Consider the following 17,007-nt stretch of genomic DNA (forward strand, 5'->3'; position numbering starts at 1 on the left):
GTGGGGAAGGTGGGGGGGGGGGGAGGTGTTGGCAGTGAATAACGAGCGGACCAGGGTGTCCTGGAGGAAATGGTCACTTCAGAAGGTGGAAAAGGGAGAGGAGGCAAATATGTGTCTGGAGGTGGCATCTCGCTGGAGGTGGGGGAATGCAGACTGATGATCTTCGGCATGTGAATGCTGGTGGGATGGTAGGTAAGGACAAGGGGAACTTTTAACGCTGTTGCAGGAGGGAGGAGAGAGGGTGAGGGTAGAAGTGCAGGAGGTGGGTCAGAACTGGTTGAGAGCCCTGTCGACAAAAGTGCTGGGGAATTCTCGGTTGAGGACGAAGATGGACGTTTCAGAGGCCACATTTTTGAAGTTGACATCATCAGAAGCAATGCGGTGGAGACGGAGGAATTGGGGGAATGTAATGGAGTCTTTGCAGGAAACAGGGTGTGAGGGTGTATACTCCAGGTAGCTGTGGGAGTCGGTGGCTTAATACTGAATATCAGTGACCTGCCTATCCCCAGAAATAGAAGCAGAGGTGTCGAGGAAAAGAAGGGAGGTGTCAGAGATAGACCAGATGAAAATGAGGGAGGAGTGCAGTTTGGAAACGATGAACTTTTCCAATTCTGGCCAAGAGAGAAGCGCAACAGCTAAGATATCATCTACGTATCAGAGAAACAGTTTGGGTGGAGGCTAGAAAGAACTGGAACAAGGAATGGTCTACGTACCCCATGAAGGCACAGGTATAACTTGGGCCCATGTGTGTATCCATGCACCCCCTCCGTATGGCAGGAGCAGGCTGAAGTAATGGGTCTGCCCAGGCAGCTCTGTTTGTGGATTATCAGAGGACCATCAGCTTCGGGACTGTTAGGTGGGAATCTTCATGTGAAATGTTGTCAGATCTAGTTAATAAAATGGCCTGATGTGCCATGGCAGGGTTATGGAGCAGCAGGTGATATGTAGAGGTATCTGAGAGCTGGCAATTAGCCTCTGAAATGGAGAGGTGAGTCCACCAGACTACAGCAGCAGCACCCTTATCGGCACAGACTGAATAACACAGTCAGGGTTGGATCGAAACATACAGAGTACAGTCTATTCAGAGAGTGATAGGTGGGATAGGGTGAGGGGGATGCAGAGAAATTAAAACAACCAGTGTCACATTGAAAGTTCTCAAAGTTCAGATTGAATCAAAGTAAATGCCACAGGAATGGGTCCAGGTGGAAGGAGAGTGTTGGAGCTGGGCTAAGGGTCTGTGGAGTGGTGAGTGCACTCTTGTCCAAAGAAAAGAACACCGAGGAGAATACGGTGGAAGAGAAGTTCAATATTATGTCATTCCTGAAATTGATTAAAGTGGGGGTACAGAGGGATAAAGCTGAGACCTTTGCTGAGTACAGAACATTCAGCATTACAGCGTGGCAGTTTAGGAGGGATGGTGAATACATGACAGGAGGTGGCCTTGGGGGAGGGGATGGATTCAGACCACAGGGCATGGGTGAGATGGCAGGTCTCGAGCCTCGTAGGTATCTCTAAGTTATTGTAGTCCTCTTATAGCTGGCGACCACAGCGAATGAGCTGGAGCATGAAGTAGAATTGGGTAATGGGGCAGTCTTGAGCCAATGTGATGAGATGCTGGTGGACAGAGAAAATGTTGATCTTATTGGCAGTGACATCGCACGATCAGTCCTCATAAAGTAACTGATTGAAAATAATCAGAATCGTTATTTTATTGTAATGCTCTGATTTCATTGGGGTGACACTCAACCAGCAAGGTGTTAGTTTTCTGAGACTTTAGACCAAACCGTGAAAACAAATGATGTTATTAATAAGACAAATCCATCCATGGTTTTGGAAGGCAGTAACAAAGGCAGAGTTTACTTGTCATTCCCAATAGGTCTAGGGAAGGTGTCATTGTTCATTGAGGAAATTACCAGCACAGAATTTCCTCTGATTCCCGTTAACCACAGTTTTCCAAGGGTTAATGATGCTACATGAGTCAAATATTACTTTGATGCGAGGCAAGCTACTCTGATCTCACCTCTAATGACATTGGAAAATCAGTTAAAATGGTAAAGAGCAAAATGATAGAACACGGCTTATTTGAACAATGTGGTCACTGTCCTCACAACGTTTAAGGAAAAACTGATGCATGTTCATTTGATTCTGAGGAGAGATTTGTCTTATTTATGATGAGGCTGTTTGGTTAAGCGCTGTGACACAGAGACAGAAATAAAGTTCCACTCTCTATGGGGAACAGAACCACCATGTTCACGGTGCATTGGACAGTGACAGACACACATCTGCTCCAAATGGACATTGATCACCTCAATCTCATCATCCCCTAAAGACCAATAGCAGCACAGAAGGCAGCAGTTCCCATCACCCCAGTTGGAAAGCAAAAACGGAAAGTAATGGCCAGAGGAAGTGGGAGTAGCTCGGGAACTGGTGTAACTTACAGTGGGAGTGGGAGAAGAAAGATGTGAAGAGATATCATAAAATGGAAGAGTATGTAGCAGCAGATGGGGCAGTGCAAGGGAAGTAGGAGTGTAAGAAAAGAGTAAGGAGGCCGAGGAAGAATGGCTAATGAAGTTTTAGTGACTGGGAAAAACTTGGTCAAATGTGAGGTTGGGTGAAATATATCACTGTTCAAGAAAATTGGGATCTGGTTCCATTGAAAGTTATGATTTGATGTATTTCTTTTTCTATCGCTTGATTCTTGTTCAGATTGCACATTCACTCTGTATTTCAGCATCTCCATCAAATGCAGATGACATTTTTTTTCCCCCTGGTATGGGGTCTCAACATTTTTGATTTTTTTTTAAACAGTATGTATTTGCTTCCATTTCAAGGTAGACATGAGCATATGATTTGATCTCCTTCAGTTTGTCCATAACATAGAATTTAATTGAATATTTATCCTCATCACATTCACTGATTCAAGCAATGATTCAGTGTCCATCCTGCAGAGGAAAAATTTCAGCTCCTACTATTGATAAAAAGAACAGGACCACACAAATGGCTAATGTTCCAGTGCAAGGTGCCAAACCCTAGTTCATCTTAAATTAGGTACAAAATTTATGAATAAGACATGATGAGGGGTAGAGTGCAACTCTGTGTCGAAAATGCTATTAGCAGCTTCCTCACAATAGGTGTTAACCACATCACTTTGTAAATTCCCCAAAATAAGAACAGCAAGAGACTGGAATTGTTAACTCCTCTTCTGTGAATAACATCTGGAGAACATGAAGGAAATCAAGGTTTGTTTGTGATATTCATAAATGATGATGGTGAGAATGTGGAAGATGGACAGCAGTGGAATGGTAACTAATGGTGGGGATTACACAAAGATTAGATGAGTGGTTCACAGTGAGGAGGAAAGGGTTAGGCTACAGGACGATATAAACAGATGATTTCAATATCCAGATTGATGGCCGATGAAGTTTAACACTGATAAATGTGAGATAATGCACATCTGAATTAACAAGACAAGTGCGTGCTCAAACTGTGAATTGCGAGGGCTACATTTGCTCCTTTTTTCTTTGCAGCAGTGAAGGTTGAGGAGGAAACCTGGTACAGGTGTACAAATGCATAAGGGGAATGGAGAGGATGAACAGACAGCAGCTGTTTCCCTTACTCGAAGGGTCAAAAACAAAGGGATACATGCTTAAAGTGAAAGGCAGGGGATTGAGAGAGGATTTGTGATTCTGTTTTGAACTGAGAAGGTGGCACAGACATAGAATATAAAATTTCTACAGTGTAGAAATAGGCTCTTCGGCCCAACAAATCAACACTGACCCTCCAAAGAATAACCCACACAAACACGTTCCTCCTATATTTACCCCTGACCTACACATCCCTGAACACAATGGGCAATTAAGCATGGCCAATTCACCTAACCTGCACATCTTTGGATTGTGGGAGGAAACCGGAGCACCTGGAGGAAACCGCACAGACAGGGGGAGAATGTGCAACATCCATACATGCAGTCACCCAAGGCTGGAATGAATCCTGGGTCCCTGCGCTCTAAGGCAGGAGTTCTAACCACTGAGCCACCGTTCTGCCCCTGGTGACATGTGTCTGGAGTGCATTCCCTCGGCGGGTGATTGAGCAGATAATCTCACAAACTTTCAAAAAAGCCTTTGGATATACATTTGGTGATGCAGGTTCGCACTTTCATTCAATGATTCTATGTGGTGGCAGCCATGAACACTGATATATTCTGAAGCAACAGCTAATGGCAGTTCCTGGTTTGTTCCATTGACTGTCTCAGTAAGTGAGACTCCAGTGAAGTGCTGGCGTTATCTCCCACTTTCTATTTAAGTGTTTCGGTTTCCTTGCGTTGGTCATGTAAATTCCTCTGTCGATGATGTCATTTCCGGACCTTTTCGTCAGAGGGTGGGAGATGGCATCGGAATTGATTTGTTTGTTGATGGAGTTCCAGTTGGAATGCCATGTTTCTAGGAATTCTTGGGCTTGTCTCTGTTTGGCTTGTCCTAGGATGGATATGCAGATTAGTCAGAGTGGCGTACTTCCTTATCAGTACGCAAGAAATTAGTGTTGGGGTCATGTATTTTGTGGCTAGTTGATGTTCATATATCCTGGTGACTAGTTTTCTGCTTGTTTTTCCGTTGTAGTGTTTGTTACAGTTCTTGCAAGGCTTATTGTTCCTGGAGCAGAACAAAGATATGAATTTATTGCGGTGCTCAAAAGTATGAATAAACTGTCAGAGTGAAAAATATTATTCTATTAGTTGGCATTATAGCATCAAAGAATTATAATTTCATGGTTGTAAGCAGAAGAGCGAGGAGTAAAATAAGGAAAAGTGTCTTTATTTAGGGAGTTGTTACGAATTGGAATTGACTGACTGGGAAAGTTGTGAATGAAGATTCAAAACAGAACTGGATATATATTTGGAAATGATTAATTTAACGGGCAACAGAGAGAGGGCTGGCGTATTGGAGGTGCTTGGAGATATTTTTGGAACTGATTCATACATAATGCCAATGACTTCCTCCTGTACCTTAAAGTTTTATACTCTATTATGTGTCAGCTGTGAATAAAAGTCAGTATCCAATTATTTCACAGTGTAAATGCTCACAAATATCTGATTATTTGGTACAGCATAAGCATTTAACATGCAAGTATTACAAGGTCAGCTTCATTATGAAGTCTAATTATTACTCAGAACATGAATATTTTACATGTGTTGTTCTAATTGCTAAAACAAATATATCATTGCTTTGGCACAAATCCCTTTGGAAAGCTTTGACATTTCTCTGACAGATATTATCTTCGTTGTCTTTTTCACTCTCTACATTTCATATTAAATATCATTCATTCTAAAAATTGGACGTTTTCAAATTATTGTTCACTGAAATTTGATAACACAAATAATTTATTTAGTTTAATATTTCAGTTTATGTTGAATTATTGCCATTTTAAAATTGCTGGCAAATAGCAGAAGATCATACATTTCAGTGAGAAATTAAACTGATTGATTATATATAAATGTATAAGAACGCTAATTCTATTTGTATGTTCAATCGTTTGCTCACTCTGAACATGTAATCATTCAGAAGCCAACCACTTTAAAAATATTGGAGTGGCAAAACATTGCTTTGAATCTTGACATTGAATATCTAATTCTAATCACCACAAGAGTTATGTCCTTTCTTCGATAAACTAAAATGTACATGCTTTATTTCTGTGTTAGGAAATTTTGACAGGGGTTTATATTTTAGTTCCATAAATATAGAATTAACAGAATTGATTTAAGATATTATAGTTCAGTTGAATGATTATCGTTCTCATTGTATTGTTGTCCAATTCATTAAATTTAGCAAACATCCAATTATTGTTTGGGTCAGTAAACTCAACACCTTGCAATAAGCTACACTGAAAATTGCTTCCAATTCATCTGAAATAATTTACAGTGCTATTGGACCTCACAGCTGCCTGTGATGCAGAGAGACTCGGTGGCCTGTTCCAAAATCTGTGCATGGAGCTTCTAACATGGTTCAGGGCAATCAGTGAAACATTACTTCAAAACAAATAAGTTGGAATCCTCCTTGGGTAGGGGGATAACCCGTCAACAGATTATCACTGGTCTCAGTGTAGGTACAAATATTGTCCAGGTTAAATACTAATGGCTGACTAGCAACCAGGTTTTGAAATTCATCTTCAGTCAGAGCCTGGCCCAGAGAGCAGACGCGTTGACATGGAGAGCCAGAATCTCACCATACAAGTTACCGACAGTAATGAAATCTGACCTGTCTCCCAGACTCCATATATCTGCACCTTAGACCAGACATGGGTGAAGGCGTTAACAAGTTGACAATCTATTGCAGTGCCTTGTGTCTCACAAAGAAACCTCTAAAGCCATACCCAATAAATGTCACCTTCACATTCTCCAGTATCAAAATAAAATTGTACATCTCTGTGAATGGTCAGAGATTACTACATGGATCACACAGTAGAATGTATGTGAAGTAACCAGCAGCAAACGGCAATCCACAAATCACATTAATAACTGAACTTGGCGGATTCTGTCTGGTCTAAGTAACCACACAGATTATACTGGCTTTCAGTTGACTGTGACAATGCACACTACAACTGGAGGTTTTGGCCTTACACCCCTCCAAAGCTTCCTGATCTCACACACATCACTCCCTCACACATTCAACAATTTAAGGGGAATCCACAAGCTGGGTGAAACTGGAAAGATAGAACAGTGCAGCACTGTGCAGGCCCTTTGGCCCTTGACGTTCTGTTGACTTTTCATCCTACTCTAAGATCAAACTAACCTACATATCTTTCATTATACTATCATTCATGTGCCTATCCAATTAAATATACCTAATATAGCTGATTTTACTACAACTATTGGCTGTTCATTGCACACACCCACCACTCTCTGTGTAAAGAACTTACCTCTGACATCTCCCCTAAACCTTCCTCCAATTTCTTTAAAATCATAACCCCTCAAGGTAGCCATTTCTACCCTGGGAGAAAGTCTCTGGCTATCCACTCTTTCTATGCCTCTCATCATCTTGTACACCACTGTCAAGTCACGTTCCATGCTTCTTCGTTACAATGAGGAAAACACCCTAGCTCCCTCAAATTCTCTTTGCAGGACATGCCCTCCAGTCCAGGCAACATCTTGATAAATTTCCTCAGCAACCTCACCAAAGCTTCCACATCTTTGCTAAAACGTGGCAACCAGAACTGATCATAATATTCTAAGTGTGGTCTCACCAGGGCTCGATAGAGTAGCAGCATAACCTCACAACTTTTAATCTCAATCCATCGGCTAATGAGCACATCAAACACCTTCTTAACCACCTTATGAACCTGGGTAGAAACATTGTGGGAGCTACGCCATGGCCCATATGATCCCCGTTCCTCCACAATGTAAGAATCCTGCTTCTAACCCTGTATTCTGCATTCAACTTCGACCTTCCAAAATGAATCGCATCCCACTTTTCCATATTGAACACCATATGCCACTAAGCAGCAGAGTCCTGCATCTTGTCATTATCTTGTTGCAAACTACTACAGCCCTTCACACTGTCCATAATTCCACCAACCGGTGTTACATCATCAAACTTACGAACCTACCACTTTGTCATCCAAGTGATTTATCAAAATCACAAACAGCAGAGGTCCCAGAACCGATCCTTACGGAACATCACTGCTCACCTAGTTCCACACTGAATACTTCCCATTTACCACCACCCTCTGTCTTCTATGGGCTATCCTATTCTGTATTCAGACAGACAGGACTCCCTGTATGCCATGCCTCCTTACTTTCTGAATGAAACTACCTCGGGGAAGCTTATCAAACGCCTTGTTAAAATCCATGGACTCCGCATTCACTGCTCTACCTTCTTCAGTGCGTTTAATCCCATCCTCAAAGAATCCAATAAGAGTTGTGAGGTATGACCTGCCCCTCACAAAGCCATGCTTACTATTTCTAATCAAACTAGGATTTTTCAGAATCCTCTGCAATACTTTGGCCAATACAGATGTAAGACTGACTGGTCTGTCATTCTCAGGACAATCCCTGTTCCCTTGCCTTAACAAGGGAGTAACATTTGCCACCCTCCAATCAACCGTTGCTACTCAAATAGAGAGTGAAGATGCAAAGACCATCGCCAAAAGCACAAAAATCTCTTTCCTCTCTTCCTGTAGTAACCTAGTGTGTTTCCCGTCTGGCTGAGGGATTTATATATCCTTATGTTTGTACTTCAATCAGTCTGTATTTGACCTCAACTTGTTTACTCCCTGTCCAACCAACTGATTGACTGCTTTCTATTTCAGGGCTCTGTACAGTGCTGCCTTCCTGAGCAAGTTTGGTTCCCAATATCCTATGTATTATAGAATGGAAAACATGGGACGGCACGGATGCCTTTCTCATGAAGGGGAGATGCCAAAACTTTGACTCTGCTGTTCGTCAGATGCTGCCTGAATAGTTGTGCTTTGCCAGCGCCACACTTTTCGACTCTGATCACCAGGATCTGCAGTCCTCACATTGCCCATTACTGAAGGCTGTCCTCTCTGCACACTGAGCAGGCAATTAATCAGCAGAAACCCGTTGTATTTAGAGCTGACTGTTCAGTTCTGGAAAGCTGCATTTGATGAACACTTTTACTAAAAACAAAATTGCAATTCTACAAATGTTCATTCAGTCCCAGAGTTACAGTGACAGTTTTGGTTTATGAATTGGACAGCTTGATAACGAGCAGGGAATGTCTGAAGAACTCCGAGGTGCAGAGTATTCCAGGTACTATATTCCAGGTTGGATGTGCTTTACCTTAATGCTGGGAATATTATCAGACAGAGAGATATGACAAGGACACGAGATGATATGTGGAAGTGTGTCATTTTTACCATTACAGAGATGTGTTTGAGGGAGGTCATGGCTGACAACTCAGTATTCTGTGGTACCAGAACTATAGTCAGGACAGGCGATAGGGTAAAAGAGGAGGTGGTGTTGTCTTATACGTTATGGAGTCAGTTACTGGCTTAAGAAGGGACGATATCTTGAAAGGATCTTCTAATGAGGTTTAGTGGTTAAAGCTCAATTTCAAAACCATGACAGAAACACTGCTTGGGATATATTGTAGAATCCCAGATAAAGGAAAGTACGGGAGCAGGTATATAACCAAGTTATTGATATGTGTAAAATCAATAATAGGAACATTATATTCAGGCATTTCAATTGCAAAAGTTCATTACGGCAGTGATAACTTCTTAAGGGGGGCAGGTGCAGTGAAATTTATTCCCGAGAGCTTCTTATATCAATATAGAGCAGATACAACAATGGGCAGTGTAGTGCTGGGCCTCACCGTGGGGAACGAAGCCAGTCAGCTGTTCCAGACAGAAGTGGGAGAGCATTATAGGACCAGTGACCGTGATATCACACATTTTGACTTTGCTAAGGAAAAGGCCCCAAAAATGTTTGAATCATAAAAGCTTTTTGGATTGGGCAGAGAGATTTTATGAAAAAAAATGACCGGATCTGGGCAAAGTGCAGTTGCTTCTGGGTGAAACTGTAGCAGAACAAGGTGGGGCGGGGGTTGGGGGATCATTTGATTAAAATTGAATTAATGACAGTGTCGGCCCTGCATGTTACACTGAAGTTAAAATTTAGGAAAACAAGCCCAGAAAACCTCAGATGTCGACACAAATCCCGAATAGGATGAAAAAGGAAAGAGAAGCTTAAAGCAGGTACCAAGTGAGCAGGTCAATGAAGGTCCGAAAAGAATATAGAAAGTGGAGGGCTAAACTTAAAAAGTCAGTGGAAGTGCAGAAGGAGGGGTGATAAAACTTTAGTGGGTAAGATTAGCAAGAATCCAAAGTCATATTTTTGGTGTATATTAAGGGGAAGACGATAACGCGGGAAAGAATGGGAGTGTTAGGGACTAAGGGGACAGCCTGTTTACACAGCCAGAGAATATGTTAAATACATTCTACGAATCGGTCTTCAGTTTGGAGAAGCAGTTTCTGGATTCAGGGAGAGTGACCGTTTGACACTTGAGCCAATTGGCACAGGAGCTGAGGAAGAATTGGAAGTTTATGCCAGATAGAGTGGGCAAATCACCAGATTAAAGACCACCAAGTCTCACATCAGTGAGAGGGAAACAATTGTAGAAAATTCGGAGGGCTGTTGAGGCTGGATCATTAAATACCTTCAAGGCTGAGACAGACAGATTTTTATACAAGTGTTATGGGAAATTGCAGAAAAGTGGAATGGGGGATTAACAAAATAAAAATAACCTAATCGAAGGAAAAGCAGACTCAGTTAGAGGATAGACATATTGTTGTCCCTATGTCTAATGGTGTTCTTTTCCAAAAGCCCTGTCTTCACAAGAACATCACCTCTCTCGTTATGGAGTGAGCCACAGTTTTGAATGCAATCGAAGGATTCAATGAATTCATAAACACGATACTAATAGACCAAAAGTACGAGAGGACTGCGACAACACGGATTGCCTGTTGGGGTGAGGATTTGCATTGACAGTCACCACTACCAGAAGGCAGACTTCATCAAGCCACCGTCCAAGGCCAAGCAGAGATCTGCACTGGGGAGCAGGTAGTCAGTGGCCAGGTGTCAAGGAGTGCGGAAGGCCTAAACACAACATCACTGTCGTGTCTCCTTCCTTCCCTGACCAAAACTATGTGGAGGGGTAGAGAGACATGCCGTTGTAGCGGAGTAAGCAGTAAGGCATTGACACGAGTGGCTTAGGACAGGTCCAGCTCAGCAAAATGTACAGGGAAACTGAAGTACAGTCCTTTTAACTTTATTGTTGCAGCCGTCGCGATGGCAGTTAGGGCAGTCGCACGTTCCTCTTGTGGGATGTGGGAGCTCACGGAAATTTTCACCGTCCCTGATGACTATACATGTGGACTGTGCACCCAGCTTCAGCTCCTGGGAGAACGTGTTAGGGAGCTGGAGATGGGTGGCATGGTGGCTCAGTGGTGAGGAATACTGGGAGTAATTCAGGAGACACAGCAGAGACTCATCCCAAGCTAAAAGAAACATGGTATAGGGAGGATGAGGCAACAATGGCTGACAGGGGAAATCAGGGTTAGCGTAAAAGCAAAAGAGAAATCAGATAACATGGCATATGGCAGTGGGAAACCAGAGGATTTGGAAGCTTACAAATGCCAATATAGGGCAACAAAATAAGAAATAGGAATAAGAAGATTAAATATGAGGGTAAGCTAGCCAGTAATATAAAAGACTGTAAGTGATTCTTTAGATACATAAAGGGCAAAAGAGAGGCAGAAATGGACATTGGTCGCGGAATACGACGCTGGAGATACAGTAATGGGGAACAAATAATGGCTGAGAAACTGAACAATTATTTCACGTCACATTTCAGAGTGAACGACACGAATAGTATCCCAAAAATTCAAGATAGCGAAGGGGCAGAGCTTATTCAGAGAAGTTGCTCGAAAACCTAAATGGGTAAATAAACTGGACCAGATGGACAATATCCCAGAGTTCCAAGGGAGACAGCTGAAAAAATAATGGAGACATTTGTGGTGATCTTTCATGAATTTCTAGAATCAGGGAGAGGCTCAAAAGACTAGAAAGTTGATAACGTGACGGCCTCTTTAAAAAGGGAATAAGGAAAAAAAGGCAGAAAGTGACAGACCAATTAACCTAACCTCAGTCATGTGTAAGATCCTGGAATCCATTGTGAAGGATGAGTTTACTGAATACTTGCAAGTGAATTGTAAAATTGGGCAAAGTCAGTATGGTGTCATCAAGAGGATGTCATGCCTCAGAAATCTGTAAAAGTTATTTGAGGATGTAGCAAGCAAGAGAGACAAAGGAAAGCCATTGGATATTATCCACCTGGATTTCAAGAAGGACTTTGGCAAGGAGCCACACAGGAGACTGCTGAGTAAAATAAGGCCTCATTTTGTTCGAGGCAAGTTACTAGTGTGTGCAGAAGCTTGGCTGTCTGGCAGCAAGTAGAGAGTGGGGATAAAAAGGTCCTTCTTGGGATTGCAGCCGATGACAACTGGTGTTCCGCATGGCTCAGTGTTGGGACCAGAACTTTTTACTTTGTGCATTAACGATTTACATTAAGGAACTGGGGGTATTCTGGCGAGGTTTTTAGATGATACAAAGGTAGGTAGAGGGACAGGCAGCATTGAGATGGCAGGGAGGCTGCAGAAGGATTTAGACAGGGTAGGAGAGTGGGCAAAGAAGTGGCAGATGGAGGACATCTTGGAAAAGCCTGATGTGATGAACTTTGTGAGGAGGGAGATAGGCATGGACTATTTTATAAATGGAGAAAAAATTCAGAAGTCTGAAAAGCAAAGAGAGTTTTGAGTTCTTGTACAGGATTGTCTCAAGGTAAACTTGCAGGTTGAGTCAATAGTTAGGAAGGTGTTGCATCTGCCGCACAGTTTGCTTAAATTCTTCCATTCAGCAAAAGAATTGAGTCAACTCTTACAAACAATAATATTTGTTTATTGAGCACACTCAATGTTAGTCCAATAAAGTAATAAAGTAATGCAAAATATTGTAAACTGTCTTATGTTTTAACTTAACTTTGACTGATTGTGTACCACCACACTAGAACTTGGCCGGGCTCCACGTGGTGATGCCTTCTTATTCTTCTGATGGCCTTGGAGTTGTTTTCTTTCTCAGTGGTTATTCTCCAGTTGCCGCACTCTGTGGGGTTTTGAGGTGATTCTTATCCTTCTAAGTCTTCAAGCCCTTGGGAGGGTATGAAAGATCTTCCAATGGAATGATCAAGTTCATTTACCCAGATCAATCAGACTCAACCAAGGGTTGGCATATTGATGGTCCAAGGGCGACATTCCATTGTATCATTCAAGTCCAATTTCAGGTGGGTATTGCAGGGTCTGTAACTGTCAGTTTTTTTTTGCAAACCGTCTGCGGGGAGCTGCAGCTTGTCTGGATTCTGCAGCATATGGATTAGTAGAGAGTTTACTCAAGGCTGGTATCCATTTCCCAGCATGCTTTCATCATTGATCATTTTTCGAACTCCTTGGTAAGTTTATTAAACTCCATCATGTGTTCATTGTTCCTGGTGGCCTATCCGGTCAGAAAGACAAATACAGTGACGGCATTCATTTTGAGATTACTTTAATATTAAAGCAGGGATGGATTGATGAGGTTTTACAAGGCTCTGATCAGACCATATTTGGAGTATTTTTGCAATAGCATCATTTAAGATATATCTAGACAGATACAAGAATGGGCAGTTAGCAAAGGGATACAGACCCTCAGAAAATATGCAACAGAGTTAGGCAGAGGATCTGGATCAGTGCAGGCTTGGAGGGCCGAAGGGCCTGCTGCTGTGCTGGAATTTTCTTTATTAGTCGTTCTTTATTTTTCATTCTAAAAATTGCAAGTTTTCATCTTATTGTATGTTATAATTTAATAACACAAACCATTTATGTATTTGACAGCGCATGTTAAATTATTGTCATTTCTAAATTTGAGTCAGAGAGTCATAGAGATGTACAGCATGAAACAGACCCTTTGGTCCAACTCAGCCATTCCGACCAGATATCCCAACCCAATCTAGTCTCACCTGCCAGCTCCCGGGCCATATCCCTCCAAACCCTTCCTATTTATATACCCATCCAGATGCCTTTCAAATGTTGCAATTGTACCAGCCTCCACCACTTCCTCTGGCAGCTCATTCCATACACGTACCACCCTTTGTATGAAAAAGTTTCCCCTTCAGTCTCGTATATATTTTCCCCTTTCACGCTAAACCTCTTCCCTCAAGTTCTGGACTCCCCCGCACCAGGGAGAACACCTTGTCTATTTACCCTATCCATGTCCCTCATGATTTTATAAAACTCGATAAGATCACCCCTCAGCCTCTGACACTCCAGGGAAAACTGCCCCAGCCTATTCAGGCTCTCCTTACGGCTAAAATACTCCAACCCTGGCAACATCCTTGCAAATCCTTTCTGAACCATTTCAAGTTTCGCAACTTCCTTCCGAGAGGAAGGAGACCAAAATTGCACACAATATTCCAAAAGTGGCCTCACCAACTTCCTGTACAGCCACAACATGACCTTCCAACTCCTGTACTCAATACTCTGACCAATAAAGGAAAGCATACGAAACGTCTTCTTCACTATCTTATCTATCTACGACTCTACTTTCAAGGAACAATGAACCTGTACTCCAAGGTCTCTTTGGTCAGCAACACTCCTTAGGACATCACCATTCGGAGTATAAGAACTGCTAAGATTTGCTCTCCCAAAATGCAGCACCTCACATTTATGTAAATTAAACTCCATCTGTCACTCCTAAGCCCATTGGCCCATCTGATCCTGTTGCAATCCGAGGTAATCTTCTTTGCTGTTCTCTACACCTCCAATTTTGGTGTTAGTTGTAAACTTACTAACTATACCTCTTATGCTCACATTCAAATCATTCATGTAAATGACGAAAAGTAGTGGACCCAGCACAGATCCTTGAGGCACTCAACTAGCCACAGGCCTCCAGTCTGTAAAAAAACCCTCCACCACCACCCTCTGCCTTCTACGTTTGAGCCAGTTCTGGATCCAAATGGCTACTTCTCCCTCTATTCCATGACATCTAACCTGACTAACCAGTCTCCCATGGGGAACCTTGTCGAACAACTTACTGAAGTTCAAATAAATCATGTCCACCACTCTGCCCTCATCAATCATTATTGTTCCTTCTGCAAAAAATTCAAAGAAGGTTGTGAGACATGATTTATCACGCGTAAAGCCATGTTGACTATCCCGAATCCGTCCTTGCCTTTCCAAATAATTGTACATCCTGTCCCTCAGGATTCCCCCCAACAACGTGCCCACCACCGCTGTCAGGCTCACTGTTCTATAGTTTCCTGGCTTGTCTTTACCAACTTTCTTAAACCTTGGTACCACATTCACCAACCTCCAGTCCTCTGGCACCTCAGCCATGATGAGCGATGATACAAATATCTCAGTCACAGGACCAGCAATCCGTTCCCTGGCTTCCCACAGAGTTCTCTGGACACCTGATCAGGTTCCAGGGATTTATCCACTTTTATACTTTTCAAGACATCCATCACATCCTCCTCTGTTATAAGAGCATTTTGAAGTTGTCACCCTTTATTTCCCTACGTTCTATATCATCTATGTCCTTTCCAACAGTAAACATTGATGCAAAATACTCATTTAGTATCGCCCCCAACACCTGCATTTCACACAAATGATTCCAAGCCGATCTTTGAGGGCTGCTGTTCTTTCCCTATTTACCCTTTTTTCCTTAATGTCTTTGTAAAATCCTTTTGGATTTTACTTAATTCTATTGGCCAATGTAATTTCATGTCCCCATTTTTTCCCTCCTGATTTCCCTCTTAAGTATATTCATATTATCTTTTGTACTCTAAGGGTTCACTCGATCTACCTTGTCTGTACCTGTCATATGCTCCCTTCTTTTTCTTAACCAGACTCCCAATTTGTTTAGTCAAGCAGCATTACCTATATCTACTATCCCTTCCTTTCACCGTAACAGGAATATACTGTCTCTGGACTCCGTTACCTAATTTCTGAATGCTTCCCACTTTCCAGCTGCCGCTTTATCTGCGAACATCTGCTTCCAGACAGCTTTTGAAAGTTCTTGCCTAATATCATCAAAATTAGCCTTACTCCAATTTAGGACTTCAACTTTTAGATCTGGTCTGTCATTTTCCATTACTATTTTAAAACTAATAGAATTGTTGGCAAATAGCTGAAGCTCACACACTTCAGTGAGAATTAAAACGATTGATTATATTTAAATGTGTCAGAATGATAATTCTATCTGATTGTTCAATCGTTTGCTCACTCTGAATATGCAATCAGTCAGAGGTCAACCACTTTGCAAATGATATAGCCACAATGTATGCATTTGAATACTGGCATTTAGTGTGTAATTGTGATCACCAGAATAATCAGATAAGATTTTCTTTTTGGTATAAAGCAAAACGCACACTCTTTACTTTTGTATCATAAAATGTTGGTAAGTGTTTACATTTTAGTTCCATTAATATAGAACCAACCTAATTGTTTTCAGAGATGATGCAATTATTGTTCAGTTGAATAACTGTAGTTCATATCTCATCATTGCCCAATTCACAAACATGGCTAACTCCTGATCATTGTTCAGTTCAGTAACCCCACCACGTTGCAATCATGGCCGACATTAAAAATGGATTCCAAAAGGCCTGAATTCAGGCACGTGCTACTGGACCTCACAGCTGCCTGTGACAATGTGTGAGATACTGGCCTGCTCCAGAATCTTACCAGAAAGTTTCCAACCTGGGTCAGGACAATCATTCAAACATTCCTTCAAAGTAAATCATTTGGATTCCACCTTGGGCAGGAGGAAACGAGCCAACACGCGATCAGTCATCACTCCTGATGGAGGGCTTTTGCCTGAAACATCGACTTTCCTGCATCTTGGATGCTGCCTGACCTGCTGTGCTCTTTCAGCACCGCTCTAATCTAGACTCTGGTTTCCAGCATCTGCAGTCCTTGTTTTTACCTATCAATGTTCTCAGTGTCTAAAAAATACTGTCTAAATTAGATACCAATGTTTGATCAGGAACCAGATCTTACAAATTCATCTTCATTCAGAGCATGACCCAGAGAGCATTGTATGGACATGGAGTGTCAGAATCACATGGTATTGCTTATGGTGCTGACAGCTCGCATGTTCCCCATACTACCTACATCTGCTCCCTGGTCCAGATGCTGTGTGAACAGGTTCACAATTGACAGTTTTCTGCAGCATCTTATGTCTCACTGTGAATCCTCTGAAATTATATCCAATAAAGGTACCTTCACATTCACCAGTATCAAAATAAAATTGTACCTGCCTGTGGATGGTCAGATATTAATACATGGGTCACCCAACAGAATGTATCTGAAGAAACCAGGAGCTAACGACAAACCAAAAATCAGTTTAATAACTAAACTTGGTGGATTTTGTCTGGTCGAGGTAACCACACATATTGTGCTGGC

This window comes from Chiloscyllium punctatum, chromosome 16 (genome assembly GCF_047496795.1).
Source record: "Chiloscyllium punctatum isolate Juve2018m chromosome 16, sChiPun1.3, whole genome shotgun sequence".
NCBI classification, from domain to species: Eukaryota; Metazoa; Chordata; class Chondrichthyes; order Orectolobiformes; family Hemiscylliidae; genus Chiloscyllium; species Chiloscyllium punctatum.